At 54.1% G+C, this 18,745-nt stretch overlaps 2 non-coding genes and 2 pseudogenes across 2 annotated transcripts; all 4 read right to left on the reverse strand.

Moving 5' to 3' along the window:
• Positions 1–7,605: 7,605 nt before the first annotated feature.
• Positions 7,606–7,722, reverse strand: LOC118218564. Its single transcript, XR_004763444.1, has one exon. It is a non-coding gene; the product is annotated as a U5 spliceosomal RNA (small nuclear RNA).
• Positions 7,723–8,100: 378 nt separating this feature from the next.
• LOC118218523 lies at positions 8,101–8,304 on the reverse strand (annotated as a pseudogene).
• Positions 8,305–14,028: 5,724 nt separating this feature from the next.
• On the reverse strand, positions 14,029–14,145 carry LOC118218565. Its single transcript, XR_004763445.1, has one exon. It is a non-coding gene; the product is annotated as a U5 spliceosomal RNA (small nuclear RNA).
• A 392-nt stretch (positions 14,146–14,537) lies between these two features.
• Positions 14,538–14,718, reverse strand: LOC118218639 (annotated as a pseudogene).
• Positions 14,719–18,745: the final 4,027 nt, after the last annotated feature.

Raw genomic sequence — 18,745 nt, forward strand, 5'->3', positions numbered from 1 at the left:
CTCAAACCCCCGGCTCCTCCAACACCTCCCCCGGAACCTCTTCAGCCAGGTAGGGAAATTCGTTCGGAGAACCCGGTGTGATGGAGCCCCCATCATACGCGGACTCCAGCATGGGAGATGGCGGGTCCCACTCCAGGCTCTCCCCACTCCCTATCCCCACAGACCCCTCAGAATCCGACACACACCCATCGCCCCCCGCAGTCACCTTTGGCTTCTTGCTGGGGAACACAGTCTCCACTAAGTTCTCCGGCCCCAGAGGGTTTTCCTCCTCCATGACCAGAGCCCAATCCACCACAAGGCCCCTTTTGGTTGGCGTGCACCCCACCTGGGCCTCCATGACCTCTTCTAGACTTGCCGCCCCTGCCCTCCTTCTCCCAGCAGGAGCCTCCTCTCCCCTCTTCATCTTGGGATTCTCACGCACCCTCCGCTTCTCACGCACGTTTGAATTCTTACCCGCCCTCCCGGCTGCAGCATCCCCCTCCACCGCCGCCCGCTGCTCCTGTGCCTGCTCCGCCGCCACCGCAGGACCAGCCGACCTCTCCCCTGTGACAGGGACTGCAGCTTCTTCCCGGTTTGCCTGCTTCCCTTCCGTCGCCGCTGTGGAAGGAAGCGCCTCCACCACAGCCTCCGCTGCGCTCACTGCCGCCGACCCTCCAGACTGCTCCTCTCCCTCGGGAGCCGAAGGTTCCTTGGCCACCGCTGGACCCCGAACCGGATCAGGGGCCGTATTTAGCCCACACGCTTCCGGCTCCTTCTGTCCTTCTACTCCCCCGCCACTAGGAGGCTGTCTTCCTCCCTGAACAACCTCAGCAAACGACCGACGCCTGTCCGGGCAACTCCGGTACAGGTGTTGCCTGCTACCGCATAGGTGGCAGGCCTTGTCTTTTGTGCAATCCCTGGCCACATGGCCTCCCTCTCCACAAAGACTGCAAACAAATTCTGCACTGCAGTCCTTCGCCATGTGACCATAGTGCAAACATTTGCGGCAGTACGTGGGCAAACCTGCGTACGTTAAGTACCCTTTGTCCGGGCCGATAGAGAAAACTGCCGGCAAATGCCTCACGCCGCCGATTCCCCCTGGATCCTGGTGCAACCTGACTAAAAACTGCCTCTTCCCACTCCAAATTCCAAAGGCATTGTTCAGCCTTACCTCAGGCTTCAGCACCTTGCAGCGCCGACTTAAAAACAGTTCAACGTCCCGGGCGGGCACAAAAGGGTTGTACATCAACACGGTCACCATTTTAACATCAAAAGAAAAAAGTGGCTCAAAAGAAATCCCGGATAGCACCTTATGAGGCCCCAACGACTTGTAAACCTGAAAAATCTCTAAACACAAGCTCTCACTTTCAAAAGTTATATCAAAAAACCCCCGTGCTTGAAAATCCTGTATGCAAAAAATCCTGCCCACACCAACTGAAAAAACACCTTGCAAAATCTCAATCACCACGTACCGCAGATCCACTTCCTCCCTGCGTGGCGGCGCGACCACAAAGCGCATAGTATTCCTTCGCTTTACTCCAGCTGCCGACGACTCCAATGCGGGACCCTCCATGGTCTCCGAAGCTTTTCCTCCCGAACTATCGCTGTCTCCGCTATTAAACTGATAAGAACAGTTTTTTTTTTTTTTCCCCAATCACTCAGCATGTACCATCATCCTTTAAACTTACTGCACGCTCATCATAGGCTTTAGCCATCTTCACGTTCAGGAACAGGAACAGGTAACAGCATCCTCATCGTGTTGTGTACTTGGTTTTTGAACTTTACAATATTTACAATATTTACAATATTTACATGCTCAGAATCAGGCAAAAATGATTTTTCACAGAAAACCAAAACAGCTTTAAAAAAAATATGTTATACACAAACCAAATGAACACATCCCAAAGCCATTTGCTGGGGTCTATACAGAAAAAACTCTGTCTAGGCCCAACCAGTTCTTGCGTACCCAGTCCCACCCTTTCACCAACCCCTCCCCCCTTACCTTCTCTGCTACCCTCCCCCGGAACTGGTAAAAAAGCTGCGCTGATGTCACCATCCTGCCACGCCCGGCCGACACTGCCACCCTGTCCTCCCACAGTACCAGCTTTGCGTACCCCAGGATATCCCACACCAGCGCAGGCCCCTCTACCCTCGACCCCCACAACCCTCTCCCGTACATCACCATGTCCTTAGACAAAACAGTCTGCACCCCTGCCCCTTGCAGTAACCCCTGCACCTGCCTCCAGTAATCCACAGAGAAAGGGCACCACCAAAAGACGTGAGGAACTGTCTCCTCTTCCCCACACCCCCTTGGGCACAAAGGATTCCTTGTACAGTTCTGGCGATATAAGGTCTCCCTGACCGGCAACCGCTCTAACGCGCAGCGCCAGTGTAGATCCCGCACAGCCCCTGGGGCTCGCCCCCCACTTACTTTTACCCACTCTACCGCCCGGGGGATATTCACTGGAGCATAGGCTCGCCTAGCAATCATAGCAGTGTACCAAGCGCGATGATCGAGTAGCTCCTCTCTTGTCACTGCCGCCGAGCTTCTTCTGAGGCAAACGCACACAGCCCTATAAGCAGGGGACAGCTCCTCTGCCCTCGGCACCACATGAGACACCGGCACTAAGTGCCTGAGTGTATTGGCTAGGTAAAAGCGGGCAAAATAAAAACACTTGTGTGGTGCCCGTTCTAGCACCACCCTACAGGCAAAACAAGTGTACAGCACCTCCAATTTTAACGGCACCCATGGCACATCTCGACCCCCTTTGCTTACTGATCTGTACATCAGCTCTCTGCTTACATATTCATGCCTGCCACACCACAGAAATTTAAAAATCGCCCTATTTATGGCAATCTTTATACAACCCGGCATGGGAAATACGTAAGCCATGTGGAGAAGCAGTGGCAAAACCACTGACTTCACTACCACAATACGCCCAGACAAGGACAACCGCCTCTGAGCCCAGCTCCCCAAACATGCACGCAGCATCCCCAATCTAACCTCCCAATTTCGCGCCGCACTCTCCCGTGGGAAAAACCGGACCCCCAACACCTTAAGGCCCCCCTCACACCGCGTAAAACCACCAAGATCGCGTGGCTCTTCTGCCCACTGCCCACAAAAAAGCACTGCCGATTTACTCACATTTACTTTGGAACCCGTTCCTGCGGCAAAAAAATCAGTGAGCGCTCGCACACGCCTCAAAGACCCTTCAGAGGACACGAAAATCGTTGTGTCGTCCGCATACTGCTGGATTTTTAAACGCTCACCCCCAGCCCCCGGGATCATCACCCCATCACTCTGGGAGTCCCGCCGCACCAGTTCTGCGAAAGGCTCCATAAAGAGCACATAGAGCAGCGGCGAGAGTGGGCACCCCTGCCTCACCCCACCTGCCTGCTCTACTGCCCTCCCAATGAAGCCATTAATCCGCACGCAACTAAAAACCTGCCTATAAAGTGCGCGCAGCAAGCCCAAGAAAGAGGGCCCAAAACCCAGCCGCTCCAAGACCTTGAAGAGGAAACCGTGCTGCACTCGGTCAAAGGCCTTCTCTTGGTCTATGCCGACCATCGCCACCGGCACCTTCCTGTCCTCCGCCCAATAAATAACGTCCCTGCACAGCAACAGGTTTAAGGTGCAAGAGCGTCCAGGGACGCCACAAGTTTGGTCCTCACACACCAACGAGCTCATCACCTGCTTCAGCCGACAGGTGGCGACCTTCGCCAAGATCTTATAATCAGCCGTAAGCAGGGTTAAGGGTCTCCAATTCTTGAGCTCAGTTCGCTCTCCGGATTTAAATAGCAAGGCAAGGACTCCCTTCCTCATAGAGTCTGCTAGCAGGCCCCTCTCCAAAATACATTGATACACCTCTAGCAGATCAGGCCCCAACATCTCCCAAAAGGTCAAGAAAAACTCCTTTGGGAGGCCATCGTGCCCTGGCACCCTACCGTCCCGCATAGATTCCAACGCCTTGGTCACCTCCTCCACTGACAGAGGCTTCTCTAACAACCGAACCTCCTCTTCCGCCAGCCTGCTTCTGACACAATCCAGCAAGGCCGCTTCCACCCCCGGATCACACTCACGCTGCTGAAAAAGGTCAGCATAGAATTCCTCAGCTAGTGCCAACATTGGTTGTGCCTCCGTTACCAAGCCGCCTTCCCCCACCAACCCATGTATAAAGGAAGCATTCCTCCTTGCTTTGGCCGCCTTAAAAAAGTAGGCTGAAGGCTTCTCCCCCTCCTCTAACTCCCTCACTCATGCTTGGAAGGCGAGAGAGCGAGCCCTCCCCTCCAAAATCGCCCTGATGCGCCTTTTAACCCCCTCGTATAACCCCCACTCCACTGCTACCCCCGCGTTGAGCCGGCTGTGAAGGTATGAGAGACAGCTCATCCAATTCCCCACCTCCTCCCGCTCCTTCCTTCTCTCCAAAGCGCTGTGCCTGCGAAAAAAAAACCCGAAACGAATCTTTGCGGCCTCCCACCACTCCACAACAGAGGGGTAGAAAGGTCGCAGGGTCCGCACCGACGAATAAAACTGGGCAAACTTTACCCTAACTGAGGCAGATTTTAAAAGGGAAACATTCAGACGCCAGAACCCTGGCCCCCAGCTCCTACCGCCCACTCTAATGCTCACCTGTACTCATCATGGTCAGACATCCACAGGGGGAAGAGAGAGCACCTCAATCCTTCATGCCCCCTGCCCACAAAAAAATAGTCTATCCGACTTGCTGCCCCACGAGAATTGCGCCATGTGATCCCACTGTTTCCAGGGTACACTGTGCGATAGACATCAATAAGGGAATAATCCCTCACAATGCCCACCAGCACCTTGGCAGAATAATCCTCATCCCTACTCCCAGGTGCAGCACTCCCGCACAACCTGTCCAAAGAGACGTTAAAATCCCCACCTAGGACGACTGAGCGAGTGGTGGAGAGGCACCCTGGCAGCTCCGCAAAGAGCTCCAGCCGTCTCCCACTCTGTGCTGGGGCATACACGTTAATAATTCTAAATTTATTTGACCCCAAGCAGCAGTCCACATAAATTAATCGACCCGCCACCACAACCACCACCTCCTCAATAAGGAAGGAGTGCCCCTTAAACAGAACCCCCAGCCCATCTGCATGGACATTCCCAACTGACCAGGCAGAGGGACCCCACCTCCACTCTTTTGAGAAAGCAACCACATCCTCCTCATTTTTTAAGTGAACCTCCTGCAGGAGGAAAATATGCCCTTTCATCCCATCCAAGGCCGAAAAAACTGCTGCCCTCTTTATGGGGTCCCTCATACCCCGAGCATTAACTGTAATTAAGGACAATTCCATGGAAAATACAATAAGGGGTAAAGAGCAATACAAAGGAAGGGACAAAAGGAAAAACCCAGAAAACACCTTTATGTACTTGCATCCTCCCCTTCTCCCTTAGTGTCGCCCTTTCCGGGAGGCATGCACATTATGTTTGCAAGGCGATCTGATTCCCAATGCAAAAGACTTGAAGAGGCTCTCCTTCAGACTCTGCCTTTTCCTCCTCCGATGACTCCGCCAGTGCTGCAAACCGGTTCCCCAGCACCAGTAGAGGCACCACCTTTGCCCCCCTTGGACTCCCCTCATCCCCTGATGACGCCCGCTTCCGGCCTGGAGCGTGGGCCCAGTCCATCTCTTCACCCTCCTCCAAGAAGGGGCTATCCCCCTAAGCTGGTGTCTGCAGGTCCGCTTCGGTCAAGAGAGATGCTCCCTCTCCCAACGAGCCCACCTCCCTACCTAGGACCTGGTCAAACTCCGGAGAAAACAGCTTGGGAGAAGTGGCCTCCTTTACACCTGAAGCCTGAAACCCAGGGTTAGTAGCGGCCTTAGGCCCAAATAACTGTACATATCCCCCCCCACCCGACACACTACTGCCCGACGCATGAGCCGGACCAGGTGGCTGGACAGGGGCTGGACCAGATGCAGGAACAGGAGCTGGACCAGATGCAGGGACAGAAGCCAAACCAGATGCACAACCTGAAAACGGATCCGGCCCAACAACCAGAACTGGACCAGGTGCAGGAACTGAAGCTGGGTCCGGCACAGCGACCGGAACTGGACCAGACGCCGCAACCGGAGCTGGGCTTGCCCCCAGCTGGGACTGTGGAGCTAGCGCAGGAATAGGTCCAAAACCAAGATCAGGATCGGGCGTTTCGCCAGATCCCCCAGCCAATCCGGCATCCGGCCCTGCAGTGGAAACCGGCGGGGAAGCATGATCCTGTACCGACGTCGACCCCGATCCAGCTGTGGAAACCCGATCCAGGCCAGGATTTCCAGATGGCTTCCGAACAGTTGCAACCTCAGACACCGCAAGCTCAGGAATGATGGTCGCTAATGGGATTGCAGGCTCCAGCTCAATGGGTGCCGCGCCCTGTGCAGAGGGTGCCTTTGTCTGGCTACCTGAAGGCCCCCCATAATCACCCAGATCCTGAAACTGAGACTCCACCAATGCAGCATAGGACTTCTTTCTTTCTGGGCAGCTACGGAACAAATGTTCCGTACTGCCGCACAATGTACATGCCTTTGGAGCCACACAGTCCTTAGTTTCATGGTCCTCCGACAAACAATGGCGGCATCTGTTTGTCACACACACAGCCTTAACATGACCAAAAGAGCTGCATTTGCGACAGTACAATGGCTGGCCTGGGTAATTTAAAAAACCCCTATCTGGCCCAATTGAAAAAATAGCAGGTGGATGATAAAAACCTCCAACACTTAGTGGGTCTGGTTTGAAACGAACCATATACCTGCGCTTGCCATTCCAAAACCCAAAACGATCCTGAAGCTTTACGCCATCCCTTATTTCAGAGCAGTATCTTCGTAAAAAACACAAAATGTCCGCTTCCCTAACAAAGGGATTGTACAGATGCACAGTGATAGGCCTCAAAGCCTTGGAATACAGTAAATCTACCCTAACGCCCTCCAGTAAAGGTGAGTCCCTGCACTCACGGTATCGCTGATACAAATTAAAACAAGCTGTCTCAGAATAAAAGGTAAGATCGTAAAAACCCCTACCCGAGAAATCTTGCAGGCAGTACACGGTCTCCGGATCCACCTTCAACAGTCCGCGCAGAACATCAGTGACAAAAAAACTCAAATCAAAATTCCCACGCCTTGCAGAACCCTCCTCAGCCACAAAACGAACCGAATTCTTGAGCCGCGCCCGATAGGCCGGCAATTCACCCTCCTTCGCAGCCATCGCCTTCCCGTAATCTTGATCCTAGCCAAAAGGCCGAGAAGCGATGGCCTGAAAATTGGCCACAGCTGGCCGCCGCCGCCCAGGGGGCCGGGAATCCGATCGCGGGGTCCGGCCGGACCCAGTCCCCGCTCGCCATTGGTCCGGGGCCCCCTCGACGCTTCCCCCGGGACCTCTGGCCGTCACCTCAGCTCCACCCACAAAGCCCCACGTCCTCTGCCACGGTAGCTACCTACGTGCTGAAGGCTCTTATCGCCGTTTAATTGCACGAGCACTCGCGGAACAGCTATGTAATTGCCTAGCTAAGCAAGCAAGGAGACAGTCCACACTCTATAACACATGTACCCGACAAGTCACAAACCAGGGACACATGGCAACAAGTCATCAACAAGCTCTCTTAAGAACAGAAAAGTCGCCCCGTCCGGCGGACGGAGCATCCAAAAATAGCACAAACTCAGGAGTGTTCCTCTCCACGGAAATCTTTAGTAAAAGGCGAAAGATTTGTGCGTGATGAAGAGAAACCCGAGCACATGTGGCCTCTCGCCGTCACCGGCTGCCGTAGGCCCTCCCGGCCCGGAGCCGCAGGCCCGGAGTTGTCCCCCCGCGCGTTATCCGCGGAAGAGGGAGAGGAGACGCTATAACCGCCCGACTGGCAGAGGGCGCAAGCGAGCCACGGACCGCTGCAAACCGGCTCGCTAGCTGACTTACTTAACCAACTTCACTCACCCAGCTAGCTGACGGAGAATGATAGATAGATAGATAGATAGAAAGAACGACACACACACACGATAAAACTATTTCTTTTATTTCATTCACAAAAAAAAAAAAAAAAAAAAAAAACCCCACAAGGACTCAGTTGCTTGTCGAAGCAGAAGCAGAAGCAGAAGCATTTCCTTTGCACCCGAAAATAGAGGCGCACCGTTCCCGGACGTACTGCAATACCGGGTCGATGCGTGGAGCGGACGGAGCAAGCTCCTTCTCCGACTCCCAGTCTCAAAAATCCGTTTAATATGTAGTCCCCAGATAGGGGACGTATCAGATATTAAACTGATAAGAACAGATTTTTTTATTTTTTTATTTTTTTTTTATTTTTATTTTTTTACAAAAACTCAGCTCGTATCTCCATCCGTTAAGCTCACAACTGCAAGCCTACCCGATCATCAAGCTAAGTGAACAAATCAGATTTGATCTCAGAGCCACTTCACGTTGAACGGAGCTAAACCACATCATCGTCTACACAAAACCCAAAAGTACACACAACCATTCCATCCCAAGTATATACATTGTACTTTACATACATTTGTACTTTATTCTTTACCACCTTCCCTTTTAATTTTCATTTCACGTATTACCCGTTTTCCTTCCCTTTTACATTTCTTTTTCCCCATACATAGACATTCCCGTGGTCTACACAAAAACCCGCTCTAACCCTCCCCATTTCTCCTGCACCCACTCCCAGCCCCTCACTACCCCATCTGCCCTTATTCTTTCTGCAACCCTCCCCTGGAACTTGTAAAACAGCTGGAGAGGCGTCATCACCCTCACCAGCCTCCTCTCTACCTCCCTCCTGTCCTCCTACAACACCAACTTCCTGTACCCCACCACATCCCACACCAACTGTGCCTTGGCCGAGCCCAAACCCTCCATATTTTTCCTGTAGAGGAGCTCCTCTCCCCCTCCCTTCCAACCCAACCCAGCCTACTGCAATTGCCTCTGCACCAGTCCCCAAAAAGCCCTGGCGAAGGCACAAGCCCAAAAGGCGTGCCACACTGTCTCGATACCCCCGCACCCCCTGGGGCAGAGCGAGCTCTGGGAACACCCGTGCCTGTGGAGCACCTCTCTCACCGGCAGTCTCCCTAATGCACACCTCCAATGGATGTCCTTTACCCCACCCGGAGCCCTTCCGCTGCTCACCCTGCCCCAGTCTATCCCCAGAGGTACCATGCTTGGGGCCACAGCCTGACGCGCCACCACAGCTTTATACCACTCCCGGTGGTTCAGCACCACCTCCTTCACCACCAAATCTGGATCTCTCCTCAGTGCTAGCACCACCGCCTTGTACGCCGGGGTCATCTGTTCTGCCCTGGGCACCACATGTGATAATGGAGTTAGCCGCCGCAGCCCAAACGCTAGGTACAGCCGCACAAAATAAAAGCACTTGTGCGGCACCTTCTCGAGCAGGCACTTGCAAGCCATGCTGCTGTACATCACTTCCAACTTCAACGGCAGTCTAATGACATCCCGCCCCCCTTTCGCCACCGGCATGTACATCAGCTCCCGGCTCACATATTCGTATGTCCCTCCCCACAGGAACTTAAACACAGCCCTGGTGAGAGCCAGCCTTACCCTTGCCGGAGCCGGGAACACGTACCCCAAGTGCAAGACTAGCGGCAGCAGAGCTGCCTTGACTGCCATCACCCTAGCCGATAGCGACAATTTGCGCTGCGCCCACCTCCCCAGGCACATGCGCACCATGGCCAACTTCGCCTCCCAATTTCTCTCTGCACTGCGTTCAGCAAAGAATTTCACCCCCAGTATTTTCATGCCCTCCTCACATTGTGCAAACCCACCACCATCACCTGTGCCCTCTCTCCATTTACCGCCATAAAAAACCGATGACTTCTCCCAATTCACCTTTGCCCCCGTGCCCGATGTGTATACTTCAGTCAGGGCCCGTACACGCCTCAAAGATGCCTGTGAGGATACAAAGACGGTTGTGTCGTCAGCATACTGCTGTATCTTGAGCCTCTCCCCCGCAGCCCCGGGAATCAGCACCCCATCCACCCCTGCGTCCTGCCTTACTAGTTCCCCAAACGGCTCTATAACCAATACATAGAGCAGCGGTGACAAGGGGCACCCCTGCCGCACCCCCCCGGCCTGCATCACCGCCCTGCTGAGATGCCCATTTATCCGTATGCAACTGTACACCCGATTATACAATGTGCGCAGCCACCCACAGAACACACTGCCAAATCCCATCCTCTCTAACACCCGGAGGAGGAAGCGATGCTGGACCCGGTCAAAGGCCTTCTCCTGGTCCACACTAACCAAGGCTAACGGCAGGTTTCTCTCCTTGACCCAGTCCAGCACATCCCGCACCAGCACTAAATTCCAGGTGAGGGATCGCTCAGGAACTCCACAGGTCTGATCCCCACTTACTAAGGAGCTCATCACCTTTTTCACCCTCATAGACAGCGCTTTCGCAATTACTTTATAGTCGCTGTTTAAAAGAGTTAGAGGCCGCCAATTTTTCAGGTCCGTTTTATCTCCCGCCTTATGCAAAAGCACAACCACGCCCTTCCTCATCGAATCTGACATTACCCCCATTTCCAATGAAGCTCTATAAACCTCTACCAGGCCTGCCCCCAACACGTCCCAGAAGGCCTTATAGAACTCCACTGGGAGCCCGTCTGACCCAGAGGCTCGCCCCTCTTTCATTGTCCGCAAGGCCTCCCATACCTCCTCCACAGTCAACGGAGAGTCAAGCTCCCTAACCTCCTCCTCACCCAATCTTCTGGTTATGACCTTAAGACAGGCCTCCTGGGCCTCCAAATCACACGCCCTTACACTAAAAAGGTCTGCGTAATAGGCCTCCGCCGCCCTCAGCATCAGTTGTATATCAGTGACCACCCCCTTATCTACCTTCAGTCCCTTGATTGCTGCGGCGTTGCGCCTAGCCTTCATGGCCTGGAAAAAATACGACGAGGGTTTTTCCCCCTCCTCCATTTCTTTAACTCTGGCCTGAAAGGCAACCGTCCTGGCCCTCTTTTCTAGCAACTCCCTCAACCGGTATTTAATACCTTCATATGCCGCCAGCTCCACATCACCTCCAGCATTTAGCCGGCCATGAAGATAGGCCAGTGAGCATTCCCATTTGTGCACCTCTGCCCTCTCTCTCCTCCTCACTGTGCTGGCGAACCTCCTACAAAACACCCCAATCCTAATCTTTGCGGCATCCCACCACTCCCCTACAGTGTGGTAAAAAGGCCGCAGAGCCCTAACTGCCTTATAAAAATTCTTAAAAGCCTGTTTGAACCCTTCTCTGGCCAGCAGCTCCACGTTCAGTCTCCAATACCCTGGGCCCCATCTCTGACCATCCAACTGCAGAGTCAGCTTTAGCATATCGTGATCTGAAAACCATGAGGGGAGAACAGCACATCCCAACCCCTTCAGCTCCTTGCTTACAAAAAAATAGTCTAAGCGACTAGCTGCTCCTCTGGAATTTCGCCATGTTATGCCATCCCCTCCTGGGTTCATCTCCCGATATGCATCAGCCAGACCGAAATCAGCCACGACCTCCGCCAGCGCCCTGGTGGAATAGTCCACAGTCCCAGCACCCCCGCCCTGAGCACCAGCACCAGCCACCCGGTCCAAGGACGTGTTGAAATCCCCCCCCAAGATTGTGGATCTAGCTGTAGTCAGGAGCCCAGGCAGCATCCTGAATACCTCTAACCTCTCCCCTTTTTTTGCCGGCCCGTACATGTTTATGAGCCTAAATTTTGTTGATTGCAAGCTAAAATCCACCAAAATCACCCTCCCCGCCACCACACCCACCACCTCCTCCATCACGAAGGAGTGACCCCTAAATAAAACTCCCACACCATCTGCGTGGACGTTCCCCACCGACCAACTCGATGGTCCGCACCCCCATTCCCGAGTAAACCCGACCACATCTCCCTCATCCTTCAAATGAACCTCCTGTAGGAGGAAGATGTCCCCCCGCATTGCCCGCAGGGATGCGAACACTGCCGCTCTCTTAGTCGGGTCCCTCATCCCCCGCACATTCACTGTGACCAGTGTTAAATTCATTGTGACAATTATACAAATACAGCGCACACCCATCACCTTTATGCCTCCCCCCCTCCTGAGACATCCCATCCCATCCTTCCAAAAGGGCTGAGGGGGAGCTCACCTCCATATCCATCTCCCCCTCCCTGCCTTCTCCCACAACAGACCCTTCCAGCGCCACATAGCGTTTTGACAGTTCCACCTGTGGCAGTACCTTTAGTCCCTTTGGGGGGGTCCGGTCTCCCGTCATGGACCTCTTCCTTGTCGGGACCTCCGTCCAGCCTGTCACCGATCCTTCCCCCGGAAAGGGGCTGTCCCCCCACGATGCTGGAGTTTGCAGGTCCGCCGAGGTCAGCAGCGCCGCTTCCTCCCCCGTCGGGAATGAGTCCCCCTCCTGCACCCTCTCCTCTCCAGGGGAGAAGAGAGCCGGGGAAGACACCTCCCCCACAACTGTCCGCCGCCTCAGGCACGCCTCCAAACCAGTGGCCACGGGTGCTCCGGGCCCAAACAGCCCCACCATCCCCAAACCCCTACCAAAACCCCCCACACCGCTAGGCCCAGACTCCGACGCCCCTCCACCTCCCGCTGAAGGGACTCCCGCTCCTCCTGCGCCCCCTGCTCCGGAGACCTCCTCCGCTCCAGAATCTGCTTGTCCGGCAGGATCTGGTGACGCCACCCCATCCCCACCAGGCCCTGGCCTTTGCTCTAAAGCTCCTATTTCGGAGTCCTCCCAAACCAGGTCCGGCACTAGCTCCGCCTCCAGTACAGGCTCCGCCCCCTTAGCCGGCCCCGCCCGGCCCTCCACCAGACCTGCGCATGAAGCCGGCCCAGCAATTTCCTTTCCAGCCTCAGGCTTCCTCCCCCTCGTTACCTTATATGCCTGCACTGAAGCAGCATAGGACGCCCTCCTTTCCGGGCATGCCCGGAACAAATGTTCAGTGCTTCCACACAAAGTGCATGATTTTGGCGCCACGCAGTCCTTTGTCTCGTGCTCCGGAGACAAACAGTGCCTACACCTGTTTGTTGAACACACCTCCTTAATGTGCCCAAATGAGCCGCACCTGCGGCAAAACAGGGGCTGTCCTGGGTAGACGAGATATCCCCTGTCGGAGCCAATGGCGAAGGAACCAGGAGGGTGAGAGAAACCTCCCACACTCTTGGGATCTTGTTTGAAACGCACCATAAAGCGGCGTTTGCCGTTCCAGAACCCAAACTTGTCCTTAACTTTGGTGCCATCCCGCACCTCAGAGCAGTATTTCTTCAAAAAACAGAGCACATCTTCTTCCGGCACAAACGGATTGTACATGTGCACTGTTAAAGGTCTCAGTGCCTTCGCAAACAATAACTCCACCCTTATCCCTTCCATATCCGGTGCGTCTTTAATTGCCTTGTAATTGTTGTGCAAATTGTAGCAGGCAGCCTCAGAATACAGGGTCACATCATAAAAATCCCTATTCCCGAAGTCTTGCAGACAAAAAACAGTTCCTGCCTCCACATGTAACAATTCTTTTAACACCTTTTTAACAAAAAATTCCAAATTAGAGCACTTACGTTTTTCCGATCCCTCCTCTGCTTCGAACCGTATAGTGTTCTTCAGCCGCACCCGGTAGGCCGGCAATCCACCCTCCTGCGTCGTCATCGCCTTCTTCGAAATAGATCGTAGCCAAAAGGCGGAGAAGCGATGGCCTGAAAATTGGCCACAGCTGGCCGCCGCCGCCCAGGGGGCCGGGAATCCGATCGCGGGGTCCGGCCGGACCCAGTCCCCGCTCGCCATTGGTCCAGGGCCCCCTCGACGCTTCCCCCGGGACCTCTGGCCGTCACCTCAGCTCCACCCACAAAGCCCCACGTCCTCTGCCACGGTAGCTACCTACGTGCTGAAGGCTCTTATCGCCGTTTAATTGCACGAGCACTCGCAGAACAGCTATGTAATTACCTAGCTAAGCAAGCAAGGAGACAGTCCACACTCTATAACACATGTACCCGACAAGTCACAAACCAGGGACACATGGCAACAAGTCATCAACAAGCTCTCTTAAGAACAGAAAAGTCGCCCCGTCCGGCGGACGGAGCATCCAAAAATAGCACAAACTCAGGAGTGTTCCTCTCCACGGAAATCTTTAGTAAAAGGCGAAAGATTTGTGCGTGATGAAGAGAAACCCGAGCACACGTGGCCTCTCGCCGTCACCGGCCGCCGTAGGCCCTCCCGGCCCGGAGCCGCAGGCCCGGAGTTGTCCCCCCGCGCGTTATCCGCGGAAGAGGGAGAGGAGACGCTATAACCGCCCGACTGGCAGAGGGCGCAAGCGAGCCACGGACCGCTGCAAACCGGCTCGCTAGCTGACTTACTTAACCAACTTCACTCACCCAGCTAGCTAGCTGACGGAGAATGATAGATAGATAGATAGATAGATAGAAAGAACGACACACACACGATAAAACTATTTCTTTCATTTCATTTAAAAAAAAAAAAAAAAAAAAACCCCCACAAGGACTCAGTTGCTTGTCCACGCAGAAGCAGAAGCAGAAGCAGAAGCAGAAGCATTTCCTTTGCACCCAAAAATAGAGGCGCACCGTTCCCGGACGTACTGCAATACCGGGTCGATGCGTGGAGCGGACGGAGCAAGCTCCTTCTCCGACTCCCAGTCTCAAAAATCCGTTTAATATGTAGTCCCCAGATAGGGGACGTATCAGATATTAAACTGATAAGAACAGATTTTTTTTTTTTTGATTATAAAAGTTTTTATTAAACATACTTACACAGAGACCTTCATCACATTTTTACAAAACCCTGGACATGGTAACCTTTCCTAGAAGCGCCCTCTAAACAAACCCCAACTAAAACAGAGCCATACACGGCTTGCATTTATCAGCCCTCTGTAAAACCAAAACAACAACAAACAAAACAAAAAAAAAATAATAATAAAGTAAATAAATAAACTAAGAATAAATAACTAAATAATAAAACACATTGAGTGCACTTTATTTCAGGAAGCCTAGCCCCCCCTTCCACCGCTCCCTAGCAGCATGTTGCCCCCATCTCGTCACATCCCTCCCAATCCTCTCTCTTAGATCCCCCTCCACCCTCCTTACCACCCCCTCCACCCCCCAGTCCTTCCCCGTCTTAACCAGGCCCTGCCTTGCCTCCCACAGACCCTTTTTAAACAGGCTCACAATCAGCCACAGTAGTGCCCGTGTCCTCCCATCACTCACCACCCTCCCAATCCCCCTTTCCACCCGTGCCCATGTGAGGCTACACCCTCCTTGCATCCGTCCTATGATGCCCGCCGCTCTCGCCCACACCACCCCAGCAAAAGGGCATCCCCAAAACAGGTGCCTAATGGTCTCCTCCTCCACACAGGATGCTCTCGCGCATGTCGCCGACCTTGCCAGCCCATGTCTGTGGAGGATCTCCCTCACTGGCAGTTTCCTATGTAGGCACAGCCAGTTCAGGTCCTTCAAGCCGTTGTCCAGCCCTTTGGGCTGCACCCCCAACCAGACACATGCGGGGATGCCTACCACCGCTTCCCCTGTCATTCTTCTCCTTACCTCCCCGTACAACCCCTTTACACCCTGCTCCGCCTTCCATCCCTGCGCCTCTGGGTGGGCCCGCAGCCACTTGGTCGCATGCTGATAATGCCAAGGCTGCTGCTCCGCCCTAGGCCCTAGGTTGGACCACGTTATCAGATGTCTGGCCTGGTACGAAAAAAACAGTTTTAAAAAGTGCCCGGACACATGCTCCACTGGCCTAGCAAGCTGACTCAAAATGTGCGCTATGAAAATACAGTCCAGCTTTAGGGGTAGGTGCGGCACGTCCCTCCCCCCCTCCCCAATCCCAGCCACCATCCTCGCTCTTGCCACATACTCATACGCCCCCCCCCATATAAATCTGAACGCAAGCCTTGTCAGGGTCCTTCTCATGCTAGCCGGGAGCGGGTAAATATACGCCAGATAATTTAGGCTGGGCAAAACGTCACCTTTCAAGACCAGCACTTTTCCTGTGAAGGTCAGGGCTCTGGCCTTCCACAAGTCCAATTTCCTCCGGACTTTGGCAATGCGCCCTGTCCAGTTGACCATGGCGCTGTTATTCGTGTCAAAGTAGACCCCAAGTATCTTCAAAGGGCCTTCGCGCAACGTCAGCCCCCCTGGTACATCTGTCCTCCCCCTCCATGTACCAAAGTATTTCACCGCGGTCTTCTCCAGATTTACTTTGGCCCCTGACCCCTTCCCAAAACTCTGGAAAATTTCCAACGCTCTCACCAAGCACTTGTCCCTGTCTAATAAAAGTGTGGTGTCATCTGCATATTGTGACAGCTAAACGCGGACTCCTCCGCTTCCTGGGACTAAAAAACCCCTCACCCCAGTGTCTGCCCTCATTGCTGCTGCCATCGGCTCCATATAGGCCACATACGACAACGGTGACAGGGGGCACCCCTGGCGCACCCCTGACCTTAACTGTAAGCGCTCACCCAAGTGCCCATTAATACTTACCACGCTACCCACCCCCCTATATAAAGTGCGCACCCATCCCACAAACCTTTCACCAAACCCCAGCTTCCCTAATACTTTGAACAGGAAGTCCCAATTTACCCGGTCAAATGCTTTGGCCTGATCCAGGGCCACAACCATAAGAGGCAAATTCCTGTCATTAACCCATGCTATTGCGTCTCTTATAAGCTGCAGGTTCCATCTTGTGGAACGGCCAGCCACACCGCAGGTTTGATCAGTGCTCACCACCTGTGGGAGCACCACCTTCATGCGATCTGCCAACACCTTTGCCAGCAGTTTGTATTCTACTGTGAGCATGGTGAGCGGTCGCCAGTTCATCAGCTCGCTCTCCTCCCCGTTCTTGTAGATTAGGGAGATGACCCCTGTCGCCATAGTTCCTCCCAGCTGTCCCGTATGTAGCACCCCAGTCAACACCTCCAGAACCACCGGCCCCAGTACCTCCCAGAACTCCACATATAACTCTACCGGCAACCCATCTATGCCCGGCGCCTTCCTCTTCCCCATCCTCCTGAGAGCCCCCCCCAGCTCACCGAGGGTGAGAGGCGCTTCCAAGCCCGCCACCAGCTCTGCTGGCACCTGTACCTTTAAAAAGTCTAAAAAAACCTCCCCTTGCTCTGCACTTACCTGCCTCTCCTTAAAAACTTTTTTAAAATGCTCGGTGGCCACCCCCGTCATCAGTCCGGGGTCAGTAACAACTGTTCCCGCCCCATCCCTGATCCCCTTAAAAACCTGTTTGGCTTTGCCGTCTTTCGCGGAGCTAAAGAAACCCGCAGTGCACTTTTCATCCTGCTCGAGGAAGTCATGCCTCGAGCACCGTATATACACCCGGGCCCTGCTCTCATAGACTTCCCTAAGCCTTCCTTTCAGCGTCTCACACGTTGTATGGTCAAAAGCACCCCCCTGATTTGCCTCCGTATAAACCCTCTCCAGCTGCCTCTGCAGGGTCCTCACCCCCTTCTTTCCCTCCCTCGCCCTCCTCCTGCAGTATCTACTGGCGAAGACCCGTATCCGGGCCTTCACCGCCTCCCACCACTCAATCACCCCGCCGAAAAGTGGCTTTAGTGTAAACAGGCCCCTCAAAAACTCCACAAACCCACACCTGAAGGCTTCCTCCTGGAGAACTGAAATATTCAGCCTCCAGTACCCAGGCCCAAACACAGGTGCATCAGACACCACACTGAAAATCACCCCATCATGGTCTGAAAAGAAGACAGGCACGACTTTCCCAGACCGCACACACAGAGACTTAGAAAAAAAAATGTAATCCAGCCTACGCATCACCCCTCGCGAGTTACGCCATGTCGGCCCATCCAGGCGGGGCATCACCGCCTTCCCCCCATCCACCAAGGCAAACTTTGTGAGAAGGTTCCTGATGCTCTCCGCGCTAGAGTCTCCCACCCTGCCCAATTCCACATTAAAATCACCCCCCACTATGACTTGTCTATTGGTAGCAAAGTGGGCCTGCATCCTATCTAGCATCTCCCTCCTCTCTGCTGGCGTCTGAGGCCCGTAAACCCCCACCACCCTTAATTTTAAGCACCCAACCGTAATGTCCGCCCCCACCACTCTCCCCTGCACCACCGTGAAGACCCTTTCCACCTTCACCCCCCTATCCCCAAATAAAATCCCTACCCCCGTGGAGTGAACTCCCCCCACACTCCACACACCCCCCCCCCCCTTCCCCACTCCCTCGTATACCTCCTCCCATCCCCCTCATCCCTCAGGTGCGCTTCCTGGATGAAACAAATTGTGCACTTTACAGAGGCAATAAAGTCGAAAACTGACACCCTTTTGGCATGGTCTCTCAGGCCACGCACATTTAACGTCATTACTGACAATTCCATGGAACAAAAAGGAATTAAAATACTAGCCACGCTTCTTTCTTATTGTCCATCCATGTCCCCCTCACCCTCCACCCCTTTGACCTGAGGGCATTCCCATGGCCTTTGCCAGGCCTTCCACGTCCCACCCCTCAATAAGTCCGGATGGCGACCCGGCCTCCTCCTCCAAGTCCCCCAACACCACATACCTGTTGGCCAGAGTTACCTGGCATGCAGCCTTCTGTGCCTGCGGCCCTCCCTTCTCTCCTGACCTGTTCCTCTTCCTTCCTGCCGCTCTGGCCCAGTCCGCCATTTCTTCCCCTTCGCTGTACGGGCTGTCCCCCCACAGCGCGGGGGTCTCCAGGTCTGCTGTGGTCAGCAGTCCCACTGCCTCCTTCCCCCACTCTTTGGTGACCTTCTTGACATCCAGTGCATCCCTCAA

Source organism: Anguilla anguilla, chromosome 18 (assembly GCF_013347855.1).
Source record: "Anguilla anguilla isolate fAngAng1 chromosome 18, fAngAng1.pri, whole genome shotgun sequence".
Lineage (NCBI taxonomy): Eukaryota > Metazoa > Chordata > Actinopteri > Anguilliformes > Anguillidae > Anguilla > Anguilla anguilla.